General features: G+C 42.0%; 1 protein-coding gene across 4 annotated transcripts in view; it reads left to right on the top strand.

The window, feature by feature from the left end:
- RAB9A (RAB9A, member RAS oncogene family) overlaps positions 1 to 13,424 on the top strand; it is a 51,732-nt gene that overhangs the window by 32,581 nt on the left and 5,727 nt on the right. Inside the window, exon 2 of one of the 4 annotated variants that reach the window (XM_012435065.3) lies at positions 12,754 to 12,843. The exons of the other annotated variants lie outside the window; for them this stretch is intronic. The gene's annotated coding sequence lies outside the window, so the exon portion shown is untranslated. The remainder of the gene's footprint in view (positions 1 to 12,753; positions 12,844 to 13,424) is intronic. 4 annotated transcript variants of the gene reach the window in all.

Genomic DNA, 13,424 nt, shown 5'->3' with positions numbered 1-13,424 from the left:
GACAGCATCCTAGAATGGCATTTATTGCCTGGCCTACTCAAGGACAGGGGCCAGGTGTTCATTAAAAAAACAAAACAGGCTGAGTGTGGTAGCTCATGCCTATAATCTCAGCGCTTTGGGAGACCCACACAGGAGGATCACTTGAGCCCAGAAGTTTGAGACCAGCCTGGGCAACATAGTGAGAACCCCATCTCTACTAAAAATAATTTTAAAAAATTAGCCTAGATGAGTGTGGTGGTGCATGTCTCAGATACTCTGGAGGCTGGCAGAAGGACGACTTGAGCTCTGGAGTTCAAGGCTGCAGTGAGTCATGATTGCACCACTGCATTCCAGCCTGGGTAATAATAAGACCTTGTCGCTAAATAAATAATAATAATAATAAAAAAAAAACAGCTTCACACTCCACACAGAAGGCACAGAAGTACCTGTGTCATGTTGTTTACTGTGGGCAGACTTAGATGAAATGGGAAAACTTGATGTATTCGTTACAGTTTTGTACGGTTAACCATGTATGAATATTTACAAGAATCAAATTGAGAAGTCATTCTTGTTGATCATAAAATTCGTCCTTAAAGTTCACCTCACTAGACAAATAGTTATGCCTGCATTTTATCACTGGAGTTGAGGAATAAATGATGCATTTTTTAATGGCTTTTCCATAACTTTCTGGTGTTTTCCAGTCTGTTTTTTTCGTGCCTACCTAAGATCAGGCCTTTCAGAATATATGCTGCTTCATTCTGTTGACAGAATTAACTGTTAGGTGAACTTTGGGAGGGAGTGGTTGACCGGAGCAGTCAAAAAGGATCACATCTCTTTTTAGGCTTCACTTTGAGTGTGTTATTCACGCAATCAATATGGCGTCTTTTTGTTGGTAGCTTTGGCTTTTGACTCATGTCAATACACAGCATGTTCTTTGCTGATGAATCAGTTTATCTGCCTGTTATCAGGAGTTGTCTCCTATGGGGTAGGGAGGATGTTGAGTTACACATCAAAATGATTGCTAGTGCATATTCATGGAGTCTAACAAAAGTGATGTGTTTTATTCTGGAAAGGGTCAAGAGAAATTGATGCCAGAATTGTCTTGTTTGATCATTAATTGGCTTGCTCCTCTGGCCAACTTAGGTCACCACATTTCTTCCTGGGTAAAATGAGATGGTTGTGCTTTATAATCTCTAGGAGACTATATGACACTAAGTAGAGACAGCAAATTATTAGCTTCCAAGTAGTTCTGCCCAGGCAATTTGTTGGTTAAGCAGCAGGAGGAAGTAAGCCAAATGGAAGTGTGTGTGTGTTTGGGCAACGCACCTAACTTGAAAGCTGTGTAGATAATAAATTCATTAGTCAAAACCAAGCGTAAAAGAATAGGATTTGTGACTAAGTAGGCCATCAACAGAGAACATTTACTGAGGACTTTTTTGTAGAGGAGTGAGGATGAACTCAAAAAATGTCTCAGTGAGTTTGGTGGAAACGTATGATGCAATTGGAAGGCGAGGATGTCTGAGGGAGGAGACCTGGAACCACCTAGGTGTGTAGGCAGATGGGACGGAGGTCAGAGGCGGTCCCAGGCCATGTTGCCAGAGAGCCCGGGGGTGCCAGGGCTAGTTAGATAACTTGGAGGAGAAATCTCTGTTTCTCAACATGACACTTGATACTGTCCATGTTGTGAAGCTCTGTGCTCTGGGTATTTCCACATTCTGGATTTTTCCAATCCTTTTTATTAATTTTTGCCCATGGTGAGTTCAGGTGTTAGAACACTGTTGCTTATTATGAACACAGTGAGGACGACTAGATGTAAATGAATGTAAGGTAACAGCTAGATCTGCATGAGGTGGAGAGAGACTGGGTGTGTATTTTGGAAAAAACATGCAGCGGTGAAATAGGCTGTCCAGGCTTCACATTCTGGCTGCACGGAAGCCAGCTCATTGCATTCTCCAGGAGCTCTCTGGGAGTCTGTGGACACAGTCTCCACTTTTGTCTTAGGCCTGACTTGTACTAATGTATCCTGTTGTTTGACAGGGGATGGAGAAACACTATAGAACAACTGGGTACATTCAGTTCATTACTACAATCTTTATCCAAGTGTGACAGATAGCAAAACAGTATAAAGGAGTTGAACTAACTGCTGTATTTTAATTCCAAGTTTGCGTGAATAGGATTAGATTTTTGGGTACAGAATCTAAGGTAATTTCCAAAAGGTTAGTTCCCATACGACTGTCTGTGTTCTCAGTGTTAGAAAAACCTGGGGAAAAAAAAGCCTTACAGACTCCTGTTTCTAGAACTTTCTGTGCAGAACTCTAACAGATAGAAGTGTTTATGCAGCTAGGTGACTGTTCTGGACTGTACAATTTCACACCTGTGTATTTGATCAGATGTACATACCTGGAAATACTTACATAATGTAGTTGGAAGTCAGATGAGAACTGCCTGAGGACTACCCATTGGTGAATGCAGAATGTTCCTTGGAATGAGTGCTAGTATTCTTAAATAAAATTTAAAAATAATTGTTTGGGAGCAAACAACTGCCACCCTCATAATCCACTTTAATTTGTGCCCAGTACTTGATTTTTATCACAGCAGTCCTGGAAAACCTAGCTTCATGAAGATACAATGTCATCGAAAGGAATGCGGCGCAATCTAACTCCCTTCCAGTGTGGTGCCCTACAAATGACAAGTATCTATGCTTTTCTCAGAAATTTAAATTAGCCTGCCCTGCCCCTGTAAATTTGCCATGATGCTTTGGGGCACGTCAGCACGCAGTTTGGGAACCTCAAGATTAGAAGTTGGTATTATTGGCTCTAGTTTATGGACTACAAGGTTTAGCCGTAAGGAGAAAAGGCATTGAAGTCTGTTTTTAATTCTCCATCCCCCCTTCCAGCATCTGTAAGTTTTTCCCCTGGGCCCCTCATTTCCCCCAGATCTTTGCAGTTTTGGGATGCTACCCTTTAGTTGCTAAGCTGAGGGGAGGGGCAGACAGAGAAAGGGGATTGCAGTTCAGGTTTCCTGTGCAGGCCGTCCCTCCATCTCCACTTCCCTTTGTGTTTTCTTTCCATTTTTTGCTGTGTGCAATTTTTTAGCAAGTGGGTCTGCTAGGGTGGCACAAGGATGTGGGTTGTGGAATCTACAGCTTCCATTGTCTCTTCCCTCTGTCACTCCTGGACCATTTGCTTTCCATGTTCTAAATTTTGTTGCTGTCTTGCATCTACAATTGTTCTTTCTTGGTGTCCTTTTTGGATTTATACCTTATATAGACCTTTTCTGTCACTGAGTGGGAGTGAAGATAACACATACTTGACCTGCCCTATTTAATTAGATCGGGGAAGTTATTTAGTCTTTGCAGACTTGTGTTTATTGATCTATAAAACATAGATGATAGTGTCCAACTTGCAGGTGATTTTAAGAAATGCCGGGTACCTAGTAGATATTGAGTTAATAGTGGCTGCTATTATAATTACAGCGATAGCATTTATTATTTGAGCAAGCAAGGCAATGGTAGTAGGTAGTGCAAAAAGTGGACACATTTCATGTGTGGCTGATTGAAGGGGGTAAGAGAAAACAAAGAGATTTTCGAAATGGAGAAAATAATTAGCTTGGTTTTAGATATGTTGAATTTGAACTACCATCAGGGTACCAGATGAACATATTATACAAGGGGTTTCAAATTCTTTCGGAGGTGGGCTTTAGGAGTCACTGATTTTTTTTTTTTTTTTTGAGACAGAGCTTCACTCTGTTGCCCAGGCTGGAGTGTAATGGCACGATCTTGGCTCACTGCAACCTCTGCCTCCTAGGTTCTAGCAATTCTCTGCCTCAGCCTCCCGAGTAGCTGGGATTACAGGTGCCCACCACTATGTCCAGCTAATTTTGTATTTTTAGTAGAGATGGAGTTTCACCGTGTTGGCCAGGCTGGTCTCGAACTCCTGACCTCATGATCCACCCACCTCGGTCTCCCAAAGTGCTGGGATTACGGGCGTGAGGCACTGTGCCGGTCCGGAATCACGGATTTTTATAGCCCAGAGAGATATCTGGAAACAGGTAAGGGTTTCAATCTCGTGAAATAGCTTCATGAAGAGCTTGTCAGGAAAAGGAGCTGTCTAGGTTGAAGAAAGCTAAGGGGCCAAGGAGGAGAGAAAGCAGAACCTATGATCAGAATGGTTTTGTGGACAATTAGGAAACGTTTTCAAGAGGATCACTGCCAGGCTGTTTGGACCTGTTAGAGGCAGTAATGGGTAGTGAGTCTTGGCTCAGACTTGAAGGTCTCCGCTGTGCCTCTAGCTAGATTTGTGATCCTCTGTAAGACACTTTCCTAATTAGGCCTCTGTTTCCTTATTTGCTTTTAAAAAACACTTGAGGCAAGGCTCAGTGGCTCACACCTGTAATCCCAGCACTTTGGGAAGCCAAGAAAGAAGGCTTGCTTGAGCCCAGGAGTTGAAGACCAACCTGGGCAAGAGGGTGAGACCTTGTCTCTACAAAACAAAACAAAACAAAACAGAAACAAATTAAGCCTGGCGCCGTGGCTCACGCCTGTAATCCCAGCACTTTGGGAGGCTGAGGCGGGTGGATCACAAGGTCAGGAGTTCGAGACCATCCTAGCCAAGATTGTGAAACCCCATCTCTACTAAAAATACAAAAAAATTAGCTGGGCATGTTGGTGCATGCCTGTAATCCCAGCCACTCAGGAGGCTATGGCAGGACAATTGCTTGAACCTGGGAGGCAGTGGTTGCAGTGAGCCGAGATCGCACCACTGCACTTCAGCCTGGGTGACACAGCGAGACTCCGTCTCAAAAAACAAAAAAATGCCAGGCTTGGCGGTATGCTCCTGTAGTTCCATCTCCTCTGGAGGCTGAAGTGGGAGGATCACTTGAGCCTGGGAGTTTGAGGCTGCAGTGAGCTATGATCATGCCACTGCACTCCAGCCTGGGTGATAGAGAGAAACTCTCTCTTTATATATATATATATATATATGGACAAGACCAGAACAGACCAGACTGGGTACCCTTCCAAGATTTTAGTTCATGCACATCCAGACAGGTGGCTACACCTGAGAGAATTCACTGTCTACTAGCTGGGCCTCAGGTGGAGATGCTGGTCAAACTTGCAGGTGTTTTCTAGAAGTGTACACAATAAAGTCCTGAGAGAAGCACTTTTCCCTGTATTCACCTTAGGGTTGTGTGTGCTTTAGGACATTCAGATGAGGACTGAGAAAAAGCCATTGGATAGGCTATTAGCAGGTCTTTGGTGACTTTTGCTGACAATCAGGGGAAAGGAGGGGGTGGGAACCCTGGTGTCCTATAAGCTGAGCAGAGAGTTAATCAGGCTTGCAGGCAGATTGAGAAATAAGTAGTGATGGCAGAGTGAGGCTGGGTTTGGAAAGCTTTTTGTGAGAAAAGTCAGTTTCAACACTTTGATAGGGGCAGACCTGGGGGATCATTGACAAAGTAACAGTTAGGTTGGATAAACTGAACTTGATGAAGAGCTGCCTGCAGTGTTGAGCTGGTGACAGCTTCTCTGCAGAATGGTATTTGGGAGCCTTTAGTCTAGTTGAGTCCTATATGCCAGACATAGCTGCCCCTCTTTAAATATATCGTCTTAGGAAATCCTCACTCCTTGTAGTTAACTTCTCTAACAGTCAAGAAGTTTCCCTTTGCTGTGGCTCCATGCCTGTGGAGCCCCTCAATGAGTTTGTATAGTTCTCCAAGCCCTAGCTTTGTCTGCTGTAAATTAAAGACTTTTGGTTTCTCATATAACTGGAAGGGAGGCCTCAGAACCTGTGTTTCTTTAAGTGATAGCAGAACATTGCAGATTATTTTTGATTAGTGTTTTGCTGCTTTAATATATTTTTCTGACATATATATTCCAATTCATTCCTTTTATAATTTTTCTTCCTGAAATATCTACCTGTAATTCCCCATGTTCGTGACTTTTATCTATTTCTTTGCATTTTAATTCTGTCTTCCAAAGTGCACTCTTTTCTTTAGTGTCAAAAGTATTCTAAGTGCCTTTTACAGGTAAATGCTTTATCACAGGTAGATTTATGCTTGGTTCTTAAAATTTAAGGAAAACAAAAAATCAAAAATATCCTCACTTCTCAGGATTAGCAGTTTCCCATGAGTAAGGCTGTTCACTGAAGTATCACAGTTTATGGTCAAAGTGTATATTCATAAAAGTCTCATGGGTGAGGGAGAGAAAGAGGAAATAGTGCTAAAGACAAAAGGTCTTGAAGGGTGTTATGAGCTACAGAAATGGATCACACATAACATACAAATGATGCAGGCATGTAGCAATCGTTTCTTGGTGTCCAGACTCCTTTAAGATCTGATGAAACCTTTTTTGTTCTTTCCAGAAAAAAGCACCAGCACACAAGCTTCCACCAATGCTCTCATCCTTATTTCACATGTGATTCTAGGGCATGTATTTTCCCCCTGAAGCTCATTGATGGACTCCCAATTAACCACGCTCTAGGCCTGCACTGTCCAACACGGTTCTCACTAGCCTCATGTAGCAATTTAAATTAGTTAAAATTAAATGAAAAATTCAGTTCTTCAGTTGGACCAGCTACTTTCCAGTGCTCGATAGCCACATGTGGTTAGTGGCTACCATATTGGACAGTGCAGATTATAGAACACTATCATCATTGCAGAAGGCTCTGTTGGATCCTGCTGCACTACAATTTCATGATGGTTTAAGATTTAGTTCCATAAGTCTTTTTTTCCTTTTTTTTTTATTTTTGCTTTTCCCACGTTTCCTACTTCCTCCCTTCCCACTCCCCCTTCCACTGTTACTGATTTGTTAGCATACCTAACTAGCTCCTTGTGGAGCCTCTCAGTGAGTTGGTATAGTTCTCCAACCCCTAGCGTTGTCTGCTGTAAATTAAAGACATTTGGGTTCTTATCTGACTGGAAGGGTGGCCTCAGTTCTACAGAGTTGCCTTGTTTTAAGAAAAAAGTTAACATATTTCTTTTCTTTTTTGAGATGGAGTCTGGCTCTGTCTCCCAGGCTGGAGTGCAGTGGTGTGATCTCGGCTCACTGCAACCTCCACCTTCCAGGTTCAAGCGATTCTCCTGCCTCAGCACCCCGAGTAGCTGGGACTACAAGTGCATGCCAGCACGCCCAGCTAATTTTTTTATATTTTTAGTAGAGATGGGGTTTCACCTTGTTGGCCAGGATGGTCTCGATCTCCTGACCTCATGATCTGGCCATCTCAGCCTCCAAAGTGCTGAGGAATTACAGGTATCAACCACCACACCTGGCCAACATATTTCTGAAAAGTTAAATTAGATGATTCATCTTCAAAATAAGTTACTGAATTGAAATGAATTCTTTCCATAGGGGAGGTGCTCTGACATAGTGATAGTATGGTTTGATACACAGTTTTTCTCCTCTAGATGCCTCTGTTCTTGAGGTAATGCTCAGTGATTAACTAGATAGGACTAGATCATTTATTTCACCTTGGCAGATCTTGCCTCCAAGTTGGCCTATTCCTATGGTATTTTCTTTTCTTTCTTTTGCTTCTTCCTGCACAGTAAATATGGTATTTTCTGACAGTATTTTGCTTAGTTCTTATTTATCTATTTATTTTTGTGGTAACTTCTTTCTGTAGAGCTAGTACCCATTAAACATAATGACTTTCCTTGATTTGCTTCTTGCTCATAGATTTCCGCAAGACAACCAGGAAGTGTTTAGAAACAAACAGTGGAACCAATTAGGCTGTTAAGTGAGACACGCCTAAATTAAGCTATAAGGAAACAAATACAGCTCGAGTGAAAATAGAAATAATTTTGGGATTATCTGTGCTTTTGTTTCCCTAGTTTTCTTTGAACCTCATTTTCTCAAGCTATGAAGTGAAATGAAGTATCCATCTAAGTAGGACACTCAGGGTGAATCCAAAGGAACTTGTGAATTTGACCAAACAAACAAACTATTCTTAAATTTAAATCAGGAGTAATAAATTCAATTTAAGTTTTTGGAGGGGGTTACAGAGTATGTGTTTTAAAATCTGAAGTTTTGAGAAGGCAGTTTACAAATGACGCCCGCTCTCCCTTTGGCAGCTTATTAAGGAATGTAGTAGTATTTCAGCATTTGCCAGCTCCCTGTCGCAGTCAGTCAATAGTACTTATTTTAAAGTGGGATTCTCATCGGGATTGCAGGTAAGAATCAATTTTTTTGTTCCTTCCCACACATTTTAATAGACCTCAAAAATAGAATAGGGGGAGAACTGATAGAGAAACAAAGAATTTTAAGTACAGAAAGCACAAATAGAATAATAATAGAATAACAAGAATAAAAGAGGAAGTAATATGCTCTTCATTCTCAATTTAGCATTTATTTGCACCTCACCAAATGTAGAGCATTGTGCGAGAAGTGGCAAACCAAAAAAGGGACAAGTGAATGGATGGCATTAGGTGTTGTGTGTCCCTTCCAGGGAGCTGACATTGTAATTAGGAAACCGACACATACACAACCGAAGGTGATTAGAGCACAAGTAAATGAGAGCTGTAATAGACACGGAAATGACAAAGAGTGCAAAGAAAAGAGAAAGATTAGGTTGCTGGGGTGGCTCTGGCTTCTTGCATGAGGTGATCTGGACTAGGACTCCGATGACTAAGATTTTCATAACCGTGGAAGTAGGGAGGGGCCTCCCAGGCCAAGGTAACAGCCTGAGCAAAGATATGGACAGAAAATGCCAGTGATAGGTGTGGGCATGGTGAGTAGTAGTGATATAACCGGGACAGGCTTGTAAGTGACATTGGATAGCTCTTTGAATGCCATGCTCAAAATCTTATATAATAAAAATAGTGAAAAAATAAATGACTTTAGTTATCTGTAACAATGGAGACAATTAGATCCAGGACCAATAAAAAAAGTCTAACTTCGATAACTTCAGTCCACACACACAATCATATTACGGATTTATATTCTTTCGTTTTGTTTTGTTTTTTTGTTTTTTTGAGACAGAGTCTCACTCTGTCACCCGTGCTGGAGTACAGTGGCACAATCTCAGCTCACTGTGACCTCTGCCTTTCCAATGATCCTCCTGCCTCACCTTCCCAAGTAGCTGGAACTACAAGCATGTACCACCACATCTGGCTAATTTTTGTATTTTTTGTAGAGATGGGGTTTCACCATGTTGCCCAGGTTGGTTCCCGAACTCCTGAGCTCAAGTGATCTGCCCATCTTGGCCTCCCAAAGTGCTGGGATTGCAGGCATGAGCCACCGTGCCTGGCCAGCAGATTTCTATTCTTGATGCTTGGACCTTGATGCTTTATATTCTTCCCCTTGGTTTATTGTAGTGTATGGCTTTGGAAGCCAGCAAGGAGTTGGAGAAGGCCAGAGAAAAGGGCAATACTGATACACTATTCATGAACAATTGAGAGTATGAGATAAAGTACACAATAGAAAAGTTGGGAAAATAGTGTTATAAGAAGGAAAGGGTTGACATAAAATGTTCTTTTATCTTTTGAATTTTGAGGTATCTGTTGACAATGTGGTTCATTTTTTTTCCTGCCAGTGATCTGCTTATCCAGCTTCACATTCGGATTAGTGTATGACACATACAGCATATGTTGGTACCAGCACGTGGTATGAGAATCCTAAATAGTGTCTGTTGTACACGTAACTGATTTATTTAAAGGAATGCTGCTGAAGGGCCAAGGAGAACATTTGCAGCTCTAGTTGTGTAAATCTAGTTCTAGGGTCATATTTTTAATTCTTAGAAGATTTGCATATATATTTTCACATACAGTAAATTTTTTTTTTTTTTCAAGGCAGGGTCTCGCTCTGTCACCCAAGCTGGAGTGCAGTGGTATGATCATGGCTCACTGCAGCCTTGACCTCCCCAGGCTCAGTTGATCTTCCTACCTCAGCCTTCCGAGTAGCTGGGAACAGGCCAATTTTTGTAGAGATGAACTTTCACCATGTAGCCCAGGCTGGTCTCAAACTCCTGGGCCCAAGTGATCTGCCTGCCTTGGCCTCCCATAGTGTTGAGTTTACAGGTGTGAGCCATGGCACCTGGCTGAATTCACCCTTTTAAATTATACAATTCGTTGGTGTTTACAGTATATTCACAGAGTTGTACAACCATCACTGCTGTCTAATTCCAGAATATTTTTTATTACCACCCCCAAAAAAAACTCCGTACCCATTAGCAGTCACTCCTCCTTTACCTACCACCACCTCCCGCCCCATCCCTTAGCAACCATGAATCTACTGTCTCCATATTTGCCTATTCTGAACATTTTATATAAATAGAATCATACAGTTGGTAGCCTTTTGTTCTGACTTCCTTCACTTAGCATAATGTTTCTGAGGTTTATCTATATTATAGCATTGCATGGATGTATGCCACATTTTACTTATCCATTCAATTAATGGACTTTTTTTTTCATTTTAGGGGAAGGTGGTTTGATAAATAGTGTGGTTATGAATTTTTTTGGTGCAATCTAAAACATTGACAATTTTTTGTAATTGTATAGTACATGCCCACGTACTGTGAGTTTTTTAGAGAGCATGTTTTATTTTTATTAGACATAGTAGGCATGTCAGCTACAGAATTTCTTATGGTAAATGGTAGAGGCCCTCACAGGGTGGTTAGGAGTGCCGAGGATGGGGGTTCAGTTGGAGAAGTCCAGTAGGTGTTCAGGAGGAGGTGAGGTCTAGCTGCATCTACATGGGTGACTAGGAGTTAGATAGGTAAAGGGCCAGGGATTTGAAGGTGAACAAGGTAAAGCATGAAGTCATCGAGTAAATATCTTACTGGAGGATCAAGCGTGAGGGACAACCACCCCAATTTTCAGTTGTAAGCCCAGCTGACACTGTTAGTAGTGGAGAGGGATCGTAGCGGCATCCATCCCAGCTTGTCCAAGGCCTTCCTCCCCCGCTAACCCACAGCCATTCTCCCATTGCATCCAGTTAGCTTTCTGGACTCCATATCTGACCAGGTCACCCACTGCTGAAGCTATTTCAGGGGCTCCCCATCATTCCTACAGGCAGAAATCCTTCCCGTGGCTTCTATACCCCTCCCTGCTCCAGGGCCTCTTCCTTCAGTACCGTCTTTGTAGCATACTCTTCACTCTCCAGCCTCCAGGTGCTTGGGCCTACCTTGAGTTCTCCCAGTTCATGCCAGGGCCAGGCTTCTTTGGCAGGGCCTTGGTATGCATTGGTTCCACTTTCTGGTTCCTCCTCTCTCCTCCTTTCTCATAGTTTTCTCTTGCTCCTGGTGAGCTTAGCCTGTGGTCAAACCTACTTCCCCTGGGTCAAATCCTCCTCCAGTGAAATCAGACTTTGGTGAGGGCTGTGTTCTCATGGCAGCATGTGGCTAAAATGATCATGGAGACATTGCTTTGGATCACATAACACTAGAAACTGATGTACAGTCTCTCATTAACACAGTGTAACACAGCCTGGTTTCCCTCTGGTGTTGGAAGTTACCTCTTTTTCCTTCACTGCAGCTCAGCAAGTGAAATAGTTGGCTTGTGTTACAGGATCGTGTTTGCAAGTAAATTAAGGCCCGTATGTGGCTGGACTCTCATGAACTCAGACAGCTTGTAAGATACTGTCACAGGGAACCTGAGTCTGATTGAGAGAGCCCCAGGTTTACACATTGTGCCTCCCACTCACTGAGGGAGATGGTGGGCAGAATCCCTTGCACTGTTTTAAATTGTTCTTTGATTTTTGGCTGAATGTGAATTGTGGTACTTTATACCATATACCTCTCATTTTGTGAGGTACAGTTGTGACTTAAATCCATTTTTGTGTGGATGTCACCCTCACCCAACTACAAGCTCCACAAACTTGGGACTGTGTATATGGATTGTATCTTCAGAGTCTAGCTCATACTAAGGCACTCACTAAATACTTGTTGAAAACTTGCTTTCCCAATCATTCTACCAAATGGTAAGCTTCTGCAAAATTTGACCCATTTCATGTAAAACATGTTTTAAATTACTTAAACTCTAACAAAACATAGACGCTCACGTGTGCTTTATGCTACATGTCAGTGGATTGGAGATTACTTGTTCTGTTGGGTTAACTTGTTCTGGAGCAGATTTTGAAATAAAGCAAGCGGTTGAAAGAGTCTTATCATTTGCAATTGCTTATTTTCATTCTACCTGCAGCAACAACAGTAGAACCTCAGAAATAGATGCAAAGGCAGTTGGGATTGACCTAGCCTAGTGGGTTAAACGCCTGGACTTTAGAGTCAGTCTGCCATGTTCGTATCTTACTCCCACCTTTTACTAGGTGTGTGACCTTGAGCATATATGTAATCTCTCTGAGTCAGTATCCTCATGTGTAATAGCCAGGTACTAAGAGGCTTGTAAGGAATAAACAGTGTTGTAGAGTGCATAACATACAGGGCTCAATGCTAGCTGCTATTGTTGTTTCATCTTCAACCCCAAATGTCAGGATTTTGAAGAGTCTCATTTTATTATTGATTGAATTTATAAGGTAAGGACTGCTAAATGTAAGTCCCACAAAAATGCCCTTTGCTTTAAAAAGTGGTGGGTGGGGAGGGTGGTTGAAACCATTGGTTCAGACCAATAGAGGCTAGTACACACAGTTCCACATAGTGATCACTGGGAAACCTTCACATTGAATTTGATCTCTAGGACTAGGATCCTTCAGCTTTCTAGTGTAGGCCTATATCATCCTCTGATTTGTTCTGCCCATTGCTCTTGCTGAAGGTGGTTTGAGACATGGCCATAAAAAGAGCCTGTCTGTAAAACTGCCAGTGAAGCCTTCTTCATGTATTCATTTCACAGACACTTTTGCACTCCTATAATGAGCCTGGCACTGTGATGAAATGCTTTTCCTCTGTCGTTTTGAGTGCATCTTCTCAACAACCCTAGGAGGTAGGTACTGTTGTCACTGTTGTTCCCATGAGGCTTCAGGATGTTAAATAGCTCGCTCATGGGACTGTGCTCACGGCATTTGGTACCAGGAACAAGTTCTCTTTTCTGACAATGTGCTTTGATTTGCACAGAAACGAGAGTTTTCATTTTTGCCTTGGCTGCCCGAAAGCTGGGCTACCTTTAGCCTTAGCCTGACCTTTCCTGTATTATGTTGGTGCCCCTCCCTCATGTAGCCCTTTTCTGTCTTCTCTGTTGTGTTATCTTCATTTTATTCTCTGGACTGTGACTCATTCTGAGCCACCCAAAATTTGGGCAAGTTTTGAAGAATGAATGAAATATTATACATTTCCTCTTGATATAATTTCATAGCTATCTCTGCATGTGAAACTTAGAAAAGAAGATGGGTAGATGAAAAACTTTTTGAAAAATGCAATGATTAAAGTAGAATATTTGATTGTAGGACTTTTTTAGGCTGAGAAAGGTCATGGACAGTAGTCAGGCTTTTCTTTTAAGTTAAGAATCTGGCTGCTAATAGAAGTCAGATACTGTATTTTAACATTTTAATTCTTCATTTTACTCTT

The sequence above is a fragment of the Aotus nancymaae genome, unplaced genomic scaffold (assembly GCF_030222135.1).
Source record: "Aotus nancymaae isolate 86718 unplaced genomic scaffold, 86718_ANA_hifiasm-v0.15.2.pri h1tg000058l, whole genome shotgun sequence".
NCBI lineage: Eukaryota > Metazoa > Chordata > Mammalia > Primates > Aotidae > Aotus > Aotus nancymaae.
Note: the sequence above shows the minus strand (reverse complement) of the source record. Positions and strands in the feature narration are given on the sequence as shown.